Source organism: Cebus imitator, unplaced genomic scaffold (assembly GCF_001604975.1).
Source record: "Cebus imitator isolate Cc_AM_T3 unplaced genomic scaffold, Cebus_imitator-1.0 Scaffold94, whole genome shotgun sequence".
Classification (NCBI taxonomy): Eukaryota; Metazoa; Chordata; class Mammalia; order Primates; family Cebidae; genus Cebus; species Cebus imitator.
The window spans coordinates 1,092,459-1,108,255 of record NW_016107409.1 but is presented as its reverse complement, the minus strand read 5'-3'; the positions used below and the strand labels follow the sequence as shown (position 1 = coordinate 1,108,255).

Below are 15,797 nucleotides of genomic sequence, written 5' to 3'. Positions count from 1 at the left end.
GTTGGTCACGCTGGTCTCGAACTCCTGACCTCACATGATCCGTCCACCTCTGCCTCCCAAAGTATTAGGATTACAGGTGTGAGCCACAGCCTGGCCTTAACTACTTTCTTGCCTCCTTTTTTCTAGTGATACCGCCACTGTCTTCCAGTATAGAAAACGTATAATCTTTTACACCTCCAATTTATCCAACCCATCATGATGTTCAAAAATTTTTTCTTTGAAATATCTCAAATATATTATGTCACCACCATTTCTCATGCCACTATTGCTGTTCAGGTTTTCTTCACCCTTAGATTACTACAATAGTCATATGCCCAGTTTCCTTGCTACCATATTTTATTTCTTAGACATTTCTATATATAGCATTGCCACATTTAATTCCAAACAAGTCAACAGGCTATAATGCTCCCTATTCCCTGCTATATCAAGACTAAAATCCTCTAATTGGTTTTCCAGGCAAAGCTCAATAGCTTAGTTTTAACCTAGCTATGCAAATTCATGTAACCTTTGCTTCAGGTTTTATGGCACAGATCCCAGGTTACTTCTGGGGGAATGCTACGTTCAATTTTGGCTTAAATTCCTACGTACAATCCAGACAAGTCTATTACTTGACAACTCAATGCATCTTAATTTACAAGCATGCAGGCCACAAATTATAAAATGAAGACATTTTTACTGAGTCAGCAGAAACAACTGTTCAATTCTCCTGCAAGTCCCCAGAGTTACTTACAGTTTTCTGCTGAGGGGATCATCTCATGTGGCATTTATTGCCCTCTACTAAAGGGAGCTATTGGCGGACACTCTGCTCTGAACAGACGTCTGCTTCTGTTTCCAGTTTCAGTGCCTTCTCCACATGGTCTAAGTACCAGTCGTTTAGTCAGTTCTCACCTTTTTTGAGAGGAGGGTGGCAATGGTGATATCAAAATTTACACCTGGAAAACAGGTCATAAAGAAAATCAATATAGAAGGTAAAGTGCTTCACCACAGGAATTATTATTTAATTGCTGGTTGAATTCTTGGCTTTTGTTTAAAAGGTAAATATAACAAATATGTCAGCCACCCTCAAAGCCAAACCAAAACCAACAGCAACAGACTTTTCAATCAACGTAATTTATTCACTGAGTTCTAGAAAACAGACATAAATGTCCTATATAAATGCTATACAAGGATACATAAAAATGAATCCTTATTAGGACTTAAATGTCATAGCAGTAAACGAATAGTATTTATTTGATCCACAACTTTCTTTGCCTTCTTATATATTTTTTAACGTTTTGGTGTGACTTGCCTGGTTTGTTTCTTTTTGAAAGGCAGAGCTGGGAAGAGGAGGAAAGGCATTTGGTCTCTTATAAAACTGTCCACGAAAATTTATGAGAAAGCCTATATTACTCAGTAAGGTGACTCTAGTAAGTTCAGGCATTCAAAAACATCCCATTAATTTTAGAGTTACCTTAAAGAATTACAGCAAATCCTCAATGCTTTTATTTCTGTGATTATGATAATGGTGTTTCTTGAAAAATATTTTTAAATGTAAGGATTCTTTATACTACTACCATTTCCTATCTCCTCAGAGATACACAAATAAGGCCAAAAAATAACATTTAAACTTTATAGAATTTCACACTTCATTGGAAAGGTTAGAAATTATCAATTAGATCACTAATAATCCCCAAAAAGATATAGAAATTTTATAGGTCTGATTATTCATACCCCTACCCACGTTTCTGGTTTTGGTGGAAAAAAAATGATATTTTAAGGTACCTGAGACCTGAGGAATGAATGTTAATAGCTGGCATAGAATGAGAAGAGCTCTGGTCAGTGAAGTAGTAAAAGGTAGAGCACTCCTAAATTACCTGGAAATAACCTGCATATTTCTATATTTGCCTAGCTGGTATGTAGCCTTTCTACACTTTACCATGAAGGTATTACTGCTGATTTTCAGCATCAATGGTCACTTGTTTAACACCCACTATGTTTAAGACACTAGGCTAGTCTTGCAGAATATACAATAAAGAATAAGATGGCCCCTTCCCATAAGGCAGCATGTATTTGTTCTAAGTCAGGTATGGAAGCTTTGAGAGAAATGGTATTTTTGGCTGAGGAGGAAAAGTGAACTGGAAAAACTTCATGTAGGGGGTAAACAGCCTAAGATTTAGACAACTAAAGATGAGTAAAAGGACATTCTAGTAGTAAATAACGTGAGCTAAGGCTTAGATGAAAATCTGAGCGAGGTTTGAAAAAATATTATTTCTCTTTGGTTTAACAACAGTATTACGGTATTCATACACAATTATTATTATTGTGCTAAAGTCACTTATTCCCATAGTGGTAAAGTCAATCTTACCTAAGGCAAAAAATATCCTAGCTAGCAGCATTTTTCCTAGGCAACCCTTTCCTTTCAAGATTTCTCACCTGATTTGCTGAGTTAAAAGCCACAGAACCCCAATTATTTAAGGTAAACTTATTTATGCCTAGGTTTCCTTCCAGTATTTCTTACAAGTTTTTGTTTTCTTTTTTTTCTTCAAAGCAACATACCGTGGCTCTTGAAGGGCTGCAGGCAATCTGAATACCCTTGTTTTCTTTGATTAGAAATGAGGGTACCTTATGCAAAGGAAGGAAAACAATCTCAAACATGGTTAGACTCATTTCCCTACCAATTCCCTAATATCTACTCTTTGCCTTCATTCTACTGTATCTACTCCTTCCTACTTCATCATGTCTTGGTTCATGTTGTTTTCTGCACTTGCAAGTTATCATTCCTTCATTTCACATAATCAATATTAACCATTTTTTAAGCCAAGCTCATCTTTCATACCTTTTTTTTGAGACAGAGTTTTGCTCTTGTTGCCCATGCTAGAGTGCAATGGTGCAGTCTCACTCACTGCAACCTCCGCCTCCTGGGTTCAAGTGATTTTCCTGTCCCAGCCTCCCAAGTAGATAGGATTACAAGGGCACACCAACACACCCAGCTAAATTTTGTATTTTTGTAGACATGGGGTTTCACCAGGTTGGCCAGGCTGGTCTTGAACTCCTGACCTCAGGTGATCCACTCGCCTCAGCCTCCCAAAGTGCTGGGATTACAGGCATGAGCCATTGCACCCAGCCTCATCTCCGCTTATAAGTCTTCTCTGATAAGTCCACATTTCCTTTGAGCTTCTACCACACTTCAGGTTAGCAAGCCAGAGATTACATTCCATTATTCTCCACTTGTTTATTGTATGTTAGTATAATATTCCCATATAGGTTAACAGTTCTTTGCTGGCAGGGACCATCTTTTATAGACTATAGTGAAGTACTGGGCCTAGAATAGGCCCTTAATAATAAAGATAATGTCACTTTAAAAACACAAGCAGAGGCCAGGTGCGGTGGCTCATGCCTGTAATCCCAGCAATGGCAGGCTGAGGTGGGCGGATCACCTGAAGTAGGGAGTTCGAGACCAGCCTTAGTAACACAGAGAAACCTTGTCTCTACTAGAAATACAAAATTAGCTTGGTGTGTTGGCACATGCCTGTAATCCCAGCTACTGGGGAGGCTGAGGTGGGAGAATCTCTTGAACCTAGGAGGTAGGGAGGGTGTAATGAGCTGAGATTGCGTCATTGCACTCCAGCCTGGGTAAAAAGAGCGAACTCGGTCTAAAAAAAAATACCTAAATAAAAATTTAAAAATAAAAATGCAAGCAGAAAACACGGCATTTAAAAGTAGTATTTTAACAATAACTTATTGATGAAATAAAACTATATTCATTCTTCTTTTCAGAATTTGAAACCTCAAATTATCACCACCTCAGATCATCATGCTATTAAAAAGTAGATCTGCATATGAATGAAACTGTCCAACTCCATCACTTATACAGAACACGGTCATGAACAAAAGCAGCAGTCATTCTTGATAACCCAATCCCCTCTGAACCAAACAATTTCTGGCAGTAGGAGAGATTTACAAGCACATAGCCTCGCTAACAACTAATAGGTTATAATGGAAAAGGTTTGTAATTTTAGTCCTTTAGAATGTACATCTTTAAAATGCATAGGGAAATCATAAATACAATGTAATTTTGTTCCATTTGGAATGAAGTAAAATTTTGCTTAAAGAAAATAAAATTATTCAAGTTGAAGCTTTAGTTAACCTGCATTAGTCACTAGCACTCTACTCAAAAAAAATGTTGATCTTAGGAAAAATTGTAATCAAACATCCTTGGCTTAAAATTCATTCAGCACAATTTTTAAAACCTCTATACCCGTATCACATAATACACAGTAGTTCACCCTTATCTACAGGGTATACATTCCAAGACCGCCAGTGAATGCCTGAAACTGTGGAGAGTATGAAACTTTATATATACATGCTATGTGCTTTCAAATACATATATACCTATGATAAAATTTTATTTATAAATTAGGCACAGTAAGATTAAGAATAATAGTAAATAAAATAAAACAATTTAACAAAATGCAAGCATCACTACTCTTGCACTTTGGGGCTACTATGAGTAAGTTACTTGAACACAAGCACTGCCATCCCAGGACAAAGGATCTAATAACCATGATGGCTACTAAGTAACTAAAAGGCAGGTAGTGTCTATAGCATAGCATAGATACAATGGAAAAAGGGATGACGGACTTCCTAGGCAAGATGGTGCAAGATTTCATCATGCTACTCAGAATTACGCACAATTTAAAATCTAAGCATTGTTTATTTCTTGAGCTTTTCCATTTAGTATTTCTAGGCTTCAGTTGACTGCATGTAACTAAAAATGTAGAAAATGGGAGACACTACTGCATTGTATAAGACTGGATAATAAGGTACATCTTTATTTATAAAATGTAATAATATTCAACATACTTTTTTTTTTTTTTTTTGAGATGGAGTTTCACTCTTGTTGCCCAGGCTGGAGTGCAATGGCGCAATCTTGGCTCACTACAACCTCCTCCTCCTGGGTGCGATTCTCCTGCCTCAGCCTCTGAAGTAGCTAAAATTATAGGCATGTGCCACCATGCACGGCTAATTTTGTATTTTTAGTAGAGATGGGGTTTCTCCATGTTAGTCAGGCTGGTCCCAAACTCCTGACCTCAAGTGATCTTCCCGCCTCAGCCTCCCAAAGTGCTGGGATTACAGGTGTGGGCCATAAGCCCAGCCAAGATAGTTTCTACAATGGCAAAGTTAAATACAATTTCCAGAATTCTAAGATGATACTGAATTTTCCACATAAATCTACGAGTTTATATTTGTTTCTGTCTGCTATTTTAAGTAATATGTCAGTGTACTAAATATTTGCAAAATGAATATATTGAAGGCTGCCTTTTAGTATTATAAAAATTTGTGACAAGACAGGGCCAAGTTCAATATCTTACTTAAAATTTAAAGGCTTGGAGAAAGACAGTAACTTGCTTAAGGTCTCCCAACTAAGCAATGGTAGAGCCAATTTTCAAGTATTTGAATCTGATCATAATTAACTTATCTGGGATAGAAACAGTTTAAGCTTCTGTTTCACTGTCATTCCTCTGGCAAAGTTACCGAGCTACCTAAAATACTTCTTTAGCATAATATTCAGAAATACAAATTTTATTATAGCACATTATAACCTTTTATTTCTGCTTCATTTCATGGCCTTCTAAACCTGTGGGTAAGCTTTAGCTTCTTGTACATGCTCAATTGTTATCTTAATAAAATGTATCCCAATGACACTGAAGAGACTAGTAACAGAGGCAAGTGCCTCGGAACAAAGAGACTTGTTGGATGAATGAATAGCTGTACACACATAACTGAGAAGTAATAAACGTTTCATTGTTCGAGACTTTAAAAATGAGGACAATGCAGAAAATAACTTATAGATTCTCAACATGAGCATCATCAAATTAATCTAATGAACATTTTCACTTATAATTTGTATTTTCACTTCATTTTGCATATTATTCTTAATTATCCTATGAATTCTTCAATGAATCCTAAATTATTTCTTTAGATATGCCTATGGTTAAAGCATTTTTCCCCCATCAGAGCAAGTAAGATAATTGAAAAATTATAAAAAAGATTTAATCTAAAAAAGTCACTTTATTATTTCTGTGAGAACTTTTATCGTTTCAACTGAGAGAAACTAAATAGAAAAATATTGAATATGAAAAGTAAATACTTTGAAAAACAGAGAATGCCAAGATTTTAAGACTGTACTGGAAACAGGAATCTTACAATTCTGATTTATCTTTAAAAATTGCCATGCTAAATAAATCAGATCATTCAGTATTAACTCAAATAGTATTATCTACTGTCAGATGTTTTCATTTTGTTTTCTTTATATATGGAAATTATGTTTAGTTAAAATATATTAGATATCACAAATTATAAAATTATACATTCTATATGAATACATTAAAATGAAAATTAAGCAGAATTTTATATAATAGATTATAATACTGTAACAGGTAAGATGAAAAGTAAACTCAGCTTTAAAAAAGGGAATTTTCAGCAGAGCGCAGTGGCTCACACCAGTAATCTCAGCACTTTGGGAGGCTGAGGCAGGCAGATCATAAGGTCAGGAATTCGAGGCCAGTCTGGCCAATACAGCAAAACCCTCTACTAAAAGTACAAAAATTAGCTGAGCCTGGTGGTGTGTGCCTGTAATCTCAGCTACTTGGGAGGCTTAGGCAGGAGAATCATTTGAACCCCGGAGGCGAAGGTTGCAGTGAGCCAAGATCAGGCCACTGCACTCCAGCCTGGGCGACAGAGCAAGACTCAAAAAAAAAGAAAAATTAAAATTAAAAACAAAAAAAACCAAATAAATAACAAAGGGAACTCTCAACTACTTTTTAAAAAAGGAGTTCTCTCCATGGAAGGCCTAATTTGGAAATATACGTGGGTCCCTAAACAAAGTAGTCCAGAAGCCAACTTCAGGCCGGAGCATCTGAATGCTACGGATTTGGGCAGGCAAGATCCAGAGGCAGAGTACTGTTGGTTTAGGTGGGCAGGTAGAATTCAGATACTGGGTAATCAGAGAAAAATACAAATGCAATGCTAGGAAAAGGGGTCACACCCTACAATCCAGGTAGAATAGATACAAGTGAAACAGTTTCTTAATGAGGTATAAAGAGGAAGTTACTAACTCCTCTTCTGGTTGGACTTTAATATACAAGCTGATATGAATTCATCAGCCTAAGCAAGGTTGCCTTGGATTTTGAAGTTGTCTTAAGGAATAAACTGTAGAGAAACTATAGGGCCAATCGGATGAATGATGAAATGGAAAAAACAGCCATTAAATACTTTTAGAAAGTATTACAAGTTAATACTTTAAAAACCCTGAATCTTGAGCTAGTAGCAAAACTAACTAGAATTCCTGACCTCCATAGTGCTTTCTTGCAACATCTCAGAAAGAACATCTGGGAATCCATTTTAGTCTGCTAAGAGACTTTTCTTAAGATTTACATCAGCTATATCATCAGGGTTTCTCTTGCCCTTGTTACCAAGGAGGTAAAAGAGGACTTGTGAAATTTCTTCCTCAGCTGGCACATTGTCTCAATGAAAAATAGAGCCCTTACAAAGACTTATTTTAGACACAAAACTCCATTACTGTACTTGGCAATTACTATTTCATGCTTATTTTTTTCTTCTCTGATCCTTTAATGAAACTGTGATGTTGATGATCTATAAATAAATTTGATCTAATTGATTGAGCCTGGACTTCTACTGACAGAAAGCAATTCTCCTGCCTCAGCCTCCTGAGTAGTTGGGATTACAGGCGCCTATCACCACGCCTGGCTAATTTTTGTATTTTTAGTAGAGACAGGGTTTTACTATGTTGGTCAGGCTGGTCTTGAACTCTTGACCTCAGGTGATCCACCTGCCTCAGCCTCCCAAAGTGCTGCTATTACAGGGGTGAGCCACCGCGCCTGGCAAACGTATTTTTTAATCAGAGAATTAACATGTTACTGAATGTATATGAGGTTACCAGCTCTATTTACTATACCAATCACCAAATGACCTGAGTTCAAGTTCAGTAACACAGTCTGGGCTCAAGCCTATTAGGCTTACAGGATAAAAGCAGGGAAATATAGAAGCATATAAATCAGATAATGATTTAATGTAAGGAATGAGACTGTTTTAAGGGTAACAGTACAGAAAAGGCAGTTATTTATTTTTTTTGAGACGGAGTTTCACTCCTGTTGCCCAGGCTAGATTGCAATGTCATACCCTCAACTCACTGCAACCTCTTTCTCCTGGGTTCAAGCGATTCTCATGCCTCAACTCCCAAGTAGCTGGGATTACAGGTGCTCACCACCACACTCAGCTAGTTTTTGTATTTCTAGTAGAGACAGGGTTTCACCATGTTGACCAGGCTGGTCTTGAACTCCTGACCTCAGGTGATCCTCCTGCCTCAGCCTCCCAAAGTGCTGGGATTACAGGCATAAGACACTGCACCCAGCCAGCAGTCATTAATTTCCAACACAAGTATATATGTGGTAGGGGGTTGTCCTTCTGAGGTAAAACCTAAGAAAATGTCTGATAGATGAATAGAAATTTGCTACATTACCATGATTGCTCTAGAAGAGGTTGAATGAAATTAGTTGTTATTATTAAGCCTTGCCAGAAGTCCAAATCTTTAAATTGACATGAATTAAGAAAATTTTATGTCTAAAATAATTCTACAGTTTGGATTTATGTAGTCTGCAGCCTTTAAGTTGCAAAAGGTGTATTTTCTCTTCTAGATTTTGGCAAGCATCCAAAGAGGGACAATGCCCTTAACTGAGATGACATTGACATTTGGTGCTTCTATATACATACATACATACATACATACATACATACATACATATATATATGTGTGTGTGTGTATATTTATTTATTTAGTTTTTTTTCTGAGACAGAGTTCTGCTCTGTCGTCCATGCTGGAGTGTGGTGGCATTATCTTGGCTTACTGCAACCTCTACCACCTGGGTTCAAGTGATTCTCCTGCCTCAGCCTCCCAAGTAGCTGGGATTACTGGCATGTACCACCATGCCTGGCTAATTTTTGTATATTTAGTAGACAGGGTTTCACTCCCAACCTCAGGTGATCTACCTGCCGCGGCCTCCCAGTGCTGGGATTACAGGCGTTGGGTCACCGTGCCTGGCCTGGTGCTTTAATACTTTAAAAACGACCAAGTCTGACCTTTGGATTGTGTAGACTTACTTTGTACAATAGGATGAGGGTAGTTTTCTGAGGGAACTGTGCCATTACATTAAGGGCTCTGATTAAATTCATTTGTCTGTATGTATATCCATGTACCACAAATACACACAGGACATGGACACACAGACACCTCATCTCCATTGTTACTCAAATATATTTCTCAGCACATGACTCCTTGGTGGTGGGACCATTACACAATATGAGAAGATAACCTATACTTAGTACAGTATTTTCACATACAAACCTATCTTTAAGACATTACAAAATGAAAGTCATAAAAACGTCAGTTATAGTCTCTAATACTTTTTTTTTTTTTCTGCTTCTAAAACAAGTTCTTAAAAGCCTTTCATACTATTTCTGATGTCTATTTCAATGGAAGTAGTCAATACAATGTGTGAAGACCTGGGCATTAAAGAAGCATTAAACAAGACAGTAAAGTAAGACTAAAAGGACTTTGGAAACTAAAAGTACTACCTAAAAGGAAGGCATCACTATCATTTTGTGCATTTTATGGTTTAGTACTTATGTAGTTTTGTCTCCTCTTCCTCTTGTTGGCTATAAGACAGAAGCTGTAGATATAATTCCTAGAAGCATAAACTTTGAAGTCAAACTAACTGAGCTTGAACCTGGACTCCTTGGCTTGCTAGTTATGTGACATGAGGCATGCTATTTCTGTGACTTGGTTTCCTTACCCATAACATATGGATAACAACAGACCTCTCTCAGAGGGTAGCTGTGAGGACTAAATAAATTTACAAACGTGAAAGTTGCTGGCAAAGGATAAACACTAAATGTGTTAGCAGTTACTATTTCTACTGCTAGTAATAGCACCTAAATGTTGAGTTTTCAGTATATACCTTAGAAAAATCAACAACCCTTGCAGGTAGGTATTAAAATGTTTTTATTTGATGGTTTGGGTCCTTTTAACAATCACTTAAACCATAAAAATTTACTGGCCTATTTTCCAGAGGGGCAAATAAATATTAACAAATGTGCCAGGGCTGATGTTCACTTACAATTCTTTCTCATATCAATAATCTCATATATAATTTGGAAGAGAACCAGGGTAGTCTAAAAAGTACTTGAAAACTGAGGAGCCTGCATTAAAGGATGCACTAAAACCAATCGATACTGTTTAAACAACTCTCAACAATGATTTAAGTTCAAAAGACTGGCAAAGATAGTAAAGGATTTTCTGCATATATGCCAGAATCAACAAGACCCACTGCCAATTTCAGAGACTGATCTTACTGGGAACATTTCTTTTAATCAATAACTGAGCACCTGTTATGTGTCTGGTAGGGTTAAAAAAAAAAAAAAAAAACAAACTCTAATTGAAGCTAAATTCCTATTTACAGAACAAAATTCCAAGAGCAGTATGCCTAAACCTAACCTGTGGCTTTGTAGTCTCATTAGTGTCTAAGCATCCTAAAAGACAAACATCAAAAAATCCTCTTTCAATTCTCCATTCACTATTAATTCTCCCCAAAAGTGTATGATTACATATCTTCGTGGAATTGATTCCTTCCTGTTTATCCAGATTCTTCACCTTTATTCACTTTTATGGTCTTAAGAGGGAAACGACTACTTAATAATCCAGTTCTATACTGGGTTTCCTACTGCCTCCAAGAAATTCTTCTCAAAGACAAACGCTAACTTATAAAAGCTTTTAGAGATATTTTAAAACTATGTCCCTAGCCCTAGTATTTTCATCGCTTATATATAGTTGAGATGAAGTCTTGCTCTGTCACCCAGGCTGGAGTGCAGTGGTGCGATCTCTTCTCACTGCAACCTCTACCTCCTGGGTTTAAGTGATTCTCCTGTTTCAGCCTCCTGAGTATTTGAGATTTCCAGTGTAAACCACCACACCCGGCTAATTTTTTGTATTTTTTAGTAAAGACAAGGTTTCACCATGTTGGTCACGCTGGTATTGAACTCCTGACCTTAAATGATCTGCCTGCCTTGGCCCCCCAAAGTGCTGGGATTACAGATGTGAGCCACCATGCCCTGTCAACATTTTTATTTTATAGGTCTCAATACTGGCAGTTCTGTAAAAACTATGCTCATTTCTAGTAAAAACTATTCTAAAATTTAAACAAAATCCAACTTTCTTATCATTGCCTTTTGTCAAAAATTGTCTTGTGCTAGCACCAATGCTTTATATTTTTAAGACAAGGATTTGGTCAAGCTGATATGGTAATTCTTTTCACTTCAAAAGATGCCTTATCTTGATTAACGGTGTCTTTCCCATTTTACCAATTTTAAGGTCCTGTAAGGCAGTCATTTCTATAATGTACATATCCACAATAGCAGAAAACTCTTGCTTTGGAGTTTATATTTGCCACCCTGAAACTGATGTGCCCAGTTTTGCCCTCTGGTGCAATAAAGAATAAACAAGTCTCAAGATTGTTATTTTTTTTTTCTTTTCCCAGCAGGCCTCTCAGTACCTCTAGCCAGTCCTCATGACATTCAAACACTTCAAATAGTTTCCATTCTCTCAATCCACTCTAGTTTGTTCACATTCATCTACATATTCTACATGTGGCCTGACATAAGCTACATACCCAAGACTGCCAATTAACAATGGTCTGGGGGAACAAATGTTTATCAGCAAATAGCAATAGTTTAAACCCAATAAAGAATTTGCATGCGAGCTTTGAAATTTGCTGAACTCTTACCTATAAACTCTAACTAAAATTCTCCAAAATACAGAAACCAAGACCATGTGGTATTACTGAAAATAAAGAAACATCAAAGGGATTTGGTTTCTTCATGAACTGAACATAGGGAGTATTTTAAAATCATTACAATTTTTTTCTGAAGTTAGATCTATGTAGAACTTTCTAGAAAGAACAAGTTATCAATTCTTAAAGCTTCAAATTCAGGCCATAGTGGCTCATGCTGTAATCTCAGTACTTCAGGAGGCTGAGGCGGGAGGACTACTTGAACACAGGAATAGATATGCCTAGGCAACAAGGTGAGATCATGTCACTAACAAAAAATTTTAAAAGTTAGCTAGGTGTAATGGTACATGCCTGTAGTCCCAATTACTCAGGCTGGGTGGGGAAATCACTTGAGCCTGCGAGATCAAGGCTGTACTGAGCCATGATTGTGCCACTGCACTCTCAATACAGCAAGATCCTGTCTCGAACAAACAAACAAAAAAAAACAAAAAAACAAACGTATAGACCTGAAACAAAAATAACAACAAAAAAAAAGCTCCACATTCCTCGGGTTTTGGAGGTATCCAAACACAACTAAAAATCGTAAATTCAAAAATGGCACAACAGTTTAACTACTATGGACCTGAAGCTTTACTCTGAGTCATTTTCTTATTTTTTCACAGAATGCAATGCCCATTAAAATGCCAAGAAGAGTGGCATAACAGAGGGTTTGACTTCAAATCTGATCCATAGGGGTGTTGTGGCAACAAACACCCCTCCTCCTAAACAGCCAGACTTTCAGGCCTCCAAAACATAGTTTCTTTATTCTGTTAGCACAGCTGTTTCTCAGGTTCTAAATCTTTTTTTTTTTTTTTTTTGACAGAGTCTCACTCTGTCACCAGGCTGGAGTGCAGTGGCATGATGTCAGCTCACTGCAACCTCCACCTCCCAGGTTCAAGGAATTCTCCTGCCTCAGCCTCTCAAGTAGCTGGGACTTCAGGTGTGTACCATCACGCCCAGCTAATTTTTGTGTTTTTAGTAGAGACAGGGTTTCAACATGTTGGCCAGGATGGTCTTGATCTCTTGACCTTGTGATCCACTCGCCTCAGCCTCCCAAAGTGCTGGGATTACCGACATGAGCCCAGCCTATAAACTTGTCCTTTCTAAATAAAATTACTATTAACTCTTTTAAATTATAAAATTAGTGTGTGAGACATTATAATGAGTTAAGACATATCATTTTTGCTTATATTCTAAATGGGTCAAATTCTGAGAAAAACATTCATTTTTCTAGACAGGCCTAACATTTATTGAGCTTATTAGTGTCTTGTTTGCATTTTAGCATATGTTTAAACTGAAATATCCATAACCACTGGTTGTCATTAACAGTAAGAAACATTTTTGAATATCCAATGTGAATTCCACAATTTTCCAATCTAGCTTTTGCTAAATGTAATTACTGAGGCACAAAAGAAACAAACTCCTAATTTGATACGCTGGTCTTAGATTTTTTTTTTTCCCCCCTGAGGTAGGGTCTTGCTGTCACCCAGGCTGGAGTGCAGTGGTGCCATCTTGGCTCACTGCAATCTCTGCATCCCAGGTTTAAGCAATTCTCCTGCCTCAGCCCCACCAAGTAGCTGAGACTACAGGCATATGCCACCACTCCAGATAATTTTTGTATTTTTAATAGAGATGGTGTCTTGCCATGCTGCCCAGGCTGGTCTGTAACTCCTGAGCTCAGGTGATCTGCCAGCTTTGGCCTCCCAAAGTGCTGGGATTACAGGCATGAGCCACCACGACTGGCCAGATTTCCATTTTTAAGCGAATTCTGACCAGTACATGTATCTTAGAAGTTATTTTTCTTACTCTCCTGCTCAGAATACTTCATGACCTCCCTTGACTCAAATTGCTTTTTTCACTATGAAAATGTATCCTTGGGGATGACATGCAGATATGGTACAGGAGGTAGCCAGAGTAAGCAAGATGCATCTTCCTATATCCTCAGTCTTGAGGAAAACTAAATTCTAACATTAGGCATTTTTACATTACAATACTATAAAACAGATTATAAAGTTAGTGGGGTTTTTTTTGGATAAAACTCAAATTTAAAGAAAATATTTCTGAGTCAGAGCATAGCACTTAATCTCTTCTCTAGAGGTAAATATAATCTTTCTAGTCCCTGGCACAGTAATGAACTGGATTAAGAAATAAATTCACTAATCCAAATATGCAACTAGAAGGGAATATAAGGCTAGTAACAACTGCCTTTGGATGATGAAAATACGATTTTTAAATAAAAAAATTTTTTTTTTGCTCTTCCTGAGGTTTCTATGTTTACATAGTACTTTTATGCTAAGGAAAATCAAACTTAACAGAAAAATCCTTAATTTTTAGATGTGCAACTTTCATTGCATTATCAAATCTTTATAAAATAAACCAGATTTGTATTTCTTTACTAATATAGTTTCAAATTAAAAGAGATTTAAAAATCCCCTTTCTTACACTTACCTGTGTTTGAGGTTTTAAGGGTTTGAAGAGTGGGGAAATGACAGTGAAATCTCTCAACCATGAACTCAAGAAGGAATTCTTGAATTCCTTTTCAATATTGCTTTGAGAATTTAGAGCAAGCTGTTCCTCTGAGGCTGATTTTAAACTTATCTGATTTTGAAATTTTTCTTCCATGACAGTTAATTCTTCATTATCTTGTCTAAAGTTCCCGAACACAGGATTCCCTTTTATAGATTTCCAAAGTAAATCATTATGTGGAGGTAAGGTTGCTTCAAATAAATACTTTTATTTTTCAAGGATTTCTCTCTCCTTTTCAAAAAACAAACTCTGCCCATCACAAAAATCATACATGCTTATTTATAATCAAGAAGATCCCTCCCACCCCAATAAGATTTATCTCTTACCCAGAGTAGACCAGTAAAACAATTTAGCATGTTATTATTCTAGTGAATCTATTCAAACTATTTGATAATCTTTTACTTAAACAACTTTTTAGCTCATTATTCAATTGCTATTTTAAATAGCTGCACAGTATCCTACTAAACATGTTAATCAGCCCTTTATTATTGAATGCTTAATAAACAATACCATCACAAAGACATAGATTACTTCTTTAAAAAGTGTATTTGTTAATTGCTTTTACAATATTGGAAAACTGAAATAATTATTCTTTTAATGTTAATAAATCTTAAGGATATATTGTAACTGGTTGATACATAACTATTTGAAGAATTTAAAAAGTCAACTGTATAACATGTCAGCATAAAATTAATATCTGAACGTTGGGACCTGATGTTTAGGCTACTATTCTGAAGTTTCTTAAATTAAAAATTTTTTTTTCATATTGCTAATACATTTAAAAGGTTAACCCACATGAGTTAATGAGAAACAATGAAAGAAGTGTTATGTACCTCAGGTGTGTGAAGGTAGAGAAAAAGGTTAAGAACTACAGGTATAATATGTTCATGCCATGGGAAGGATGGTTAATGTCAGACTGTTAAGGTCAATAAACAGTACACATGAGAAATTTTGCCTCATTAACAAAAATATACAGGCATTAGTTGGGGGAGAACTGTAGCGAAGAAATGGCATAAAGGATAAGAGAAAGAAAAACTAATGGATTAGGATTAGTTAGTTCATCTGAAGAAAAATCAACATAGAAAATGTTGGGACAAAATCACAAGGTATCAAAGTAAGCAATTTAAATGTTACACTCTAGGGAAAAAACAGTGCTTTGGGAAGATTAAAAAAGTAATATATACTATATAGAAAATGAAATTGTTAGTTCAAAACAGCTAGAGGCAAAGAACTAGTTAAAATGCCGCTAAATAGAAATAAGTGAAAAACAGTGAAGTACTTATAGTAGAAATTTCAAGGATGAAGGAATCAAAGACAATTGTGGTTCATTTGGGTATATGATAAACATGAGCAAATTCAGTGTGTCTCTTGGAGTCATTAGTTTTGGCT

The 15,797-nt window shown here is 36.4% G+C and overlaps 1 long non-coding RNA gene across 1 annotated transcript in view; it reads right to left on the bottom strand.

The window, feature by feature from the left end:
* Positions 1–15,797, bottom strand: part of LOC108309509 — a 56,843-nt gene that overhangs the window by 2,680 nt on the left and 38,366 nt on the right. Inside the window, exon 6 of the long non-coding RNA XR_005201453.1 lies at positions 731–932. This is a non-coding gene — a long non-coding RNA (uncharacterized LOC108309509). The remainder of the gene's footprint in view (positions 1–730; positions 933–15,797) is intronic.